This window comes from Pseudophryne corroboree, chromosome 5 (assembly GCF_028390025.1).
Source record: "Pseudophryne corroboree isolate aPseCor3 chromosome 5, aPseCor3.hap2, whole genome shotgun sequence".
Lineage (NCBI taxonomy): Eukaryota > Metazoa > Chordata > Amphibia > Anura > Myobatrachidae > Pseudophryne > Pseudophryne corroboree.
The window spans coordinates 768,824,233-768,827,327 of NC_086448.1; positions in this window are offsets into that span (position 1 = coordinate 768,824,233).

Genomic DNA, 3,095 nt, shown 5'->3' on the forward strand with positions numbered 1-3,095 from the left:
TATATCACAGCCGTGACAGGTGGGTACTGTGTTACTCTGGCAACTCAATATGGGGTGAAGTGCTGTACATATATTACAAACCGCACTGATGACCCAACGGAGATTATCGATCAAAAGATTGACGATATCTTACAGTTGAAGTGGGAGTTCAGGAGGAAACACAACCTTACCTTGGCGACTGTGAGTAATGAACTGACCGGCTGGGTCTCATGGTTGAACCCACGAAATTGGTTCTCAGGTTTAGGAGAGTGGGCTCAAAATGTTATTATGAGTGTAGGGAAGTTTCTCCTTTGTATCCTGGGAGTCGTCATAATTATTGATTTGATATTTAGGTGTGTTCGAATTCTGACGCGGCGCAAGCACGGCACAAAATTGATGAGTTTAAGGAGCAAGGGCATTGTTATAGCAGCAGATTTAATTTATGACCCATCCATAGAGACAGTGTTATGATAAGGATTGTAAATGAATTTAATGGCCTGTTTCTTTCACCCGTTTCTCTTGTGTTTCCCCCTCTGCCCAGATACATCCATCCGGAAAAGACATCTGCCCTACCCAAAATGTTTATGTGAATGTATTTTAGATATGTGTCTTATCTTCATCTCTGCAACCTCCAGTTAATAGCACACATAGTTGACAGGTGATATCCACATATACTAGCACTCACATATGTCTCCCCTCCGTGTATCATCAACTAAATGTGCACCCCATTTGTTGGAACAATCCGACAAGAGCTCGGTAGTGTTTGTTGGCCCATTTACAGACCCTTAGTACGGGATGAGAAGGATTTAATGTAGACTTTGCAATACCTCGAAGCTTATTTAGAACATATACGGCACGATGATACTTGCCCCTCAGACACGGATTCATACATACACGCTTTTTACTATCCCACTAGGTCATACATTTCCTACCTACCCCTCTCTCCCGACTATCCAAACTTCTGTAGATATTGTGCAGATATTTTTCTGTTTAGTGATTAGATAGTGGCAGTTATTGGTGACTGCCAAAGTCGAAAAATATTGCAGTACACACATCACGTACAAACCACACATAGATGGCCTCTGCGCGTGTACTTGTTCTGCCGTGCGTGCACATATCCGCAATTTGCGTATGGTCGCTCCCGCGGTCCTGCGCATCAGCGCATGGTATGGGTATTTACGGTAGCGTTTGTGAACGCATGGAGAGCTATCAAAACACATTACATATTTAATCCAAATAGTGCACAAAGTACACATATGAAATTAACAACAGTTTAAATGGTTTCAGAACAAAGGGATTCACCTTTACAGAATAGGAGGGGACAGAACAAGGTCATAAGTTGGTGTTTGGTATCCAGCTGTAGGGTATTTTAAGGGTAACATTCCGGTGTTGGTTTGAGGAAGATCGCATGTTCCTGCGGATAGTTATGTGCAGAAGCAGAATATAGATATAAACTATATTTACTGTACATTATGTATGCGGCGGGAATCCAGAGGAGACCACCCACAAGAGCAGTTGGGAAAGACATCGCCTACCTATTCAAACCGACCTATGACCTCTCCTGTACTGTAAAAGTGCATTCCTGTGTCCAATGGACAAAGGGATTACAGTATCTATTGTATTGCTTTTGGAAGAAGTGTATAAAGAGAGCCTGCTTCTGGCATGGTAAATCACAAGACTCACAAAGTTATCTATTTGAGGACCGGGCCGGGAAGCGCAAGCGAATCTACTCAAGTATGTACCATTGAATGTAGCCATTTACTCTGTTATATTGTATTGTATTATTTGTATTGTAACCCCCTTTCAGCAATAATCCACTGTGGTGTCGGAACCCAGCGGTTAAATCACAATTGGTGTCGTGTCTTCATTGCCCTGCTAAGGTTTAAAGTGTTTTATCATTGCATTGCATAACTGTGAAGGTTTAAAGTGTATCTCTGGGTGTGTGCGCGCTGTGTGTACTTAGTACCCCCAGCGCGGCGTTTGTACGCTAAGTCCGTACAGTGAAACGGGACTCCGTACGCAAATAGTGTATAAAGTACGTAGCGTGTGTACTAAGTTTAGCGGCCGCAGCGGCTCCATGGTAAAGTGTATTCTAAGTGTGTATAAGGTATAGCTTTCTTCCCTGTAAGATAATCGACATTATCACTGGGCCAAAGGACTAGCTCTCAAAACAGTTACATAAACAAGCTATGGGGTCCTTAGTAAGGAGATCTGGTTGACATAGTCAATAACTTTGTTCCAAAATCTAGCAATTTTCCCACATGCCCAAAAACAATGAAAAAATTAGGCCTGCAATACGTGGCATTTCAAACATTCACTAGTCCCATCTGGGACCATATACACTCTTTGGGCTGGAGCTATGTAAGCCCTATGCAAAATTTTGAAATTCACTTCCTTAAGTTGGGCTGAGTGCAAGTATTTAAAGGTAAGCTGACATGATTTCAATATGGTGGTCTGATCCGGACAGCTCGGAATATCGCCCACCCACTTGGAAAATGTACGGTTCCATAAATTTTCCCTCTGCATAACCCATATATGATCATAGTAATATGACACTCTATAGGTTGAAGCATTCGTAAGAATGAGCAGGGCAGATATCGGGTCCAGGAGTTCCTGTGAGGACATAGGGGGAACCATGGTAGTGATAAAATGTCGGGCTTGTAAGTGCATATAGAAATTGGAATTAGATATGCCATATCTGTTTTTCAGTTCCTCAAAGGATAACAAATGTTGTCCACCTGGGTCAAATACATCTCTAATATATGAAATTCCCAACTCTTTCCACAATTTGAAGGTGGCATTCTCCAAACCAGGACTGAAGCAAGGGTTGCCTCAAAACGTGGTGAAACGAGAAGAAATCAGATCCCTATGTAATTTAGAATTCGAGTAGTGCCAGGCTCCATAAGTGTCTAAAAGTATAATATTAGTTCTAAGTGATTCCGGTAAAAAAATTTTTGGGGGTGTGAAGGAGAGGACTAGGGGAGAAAGGGGTGAACAACTCCTCTTCCAATGAATAATGGTAAAGCATGAGCGCTCCCAGAACCAATCAGTGACATAACGAAATAGTACTGCTCTACTGAAGACCTCGAGATCTGGAATACCCAACCCCCCCCTCT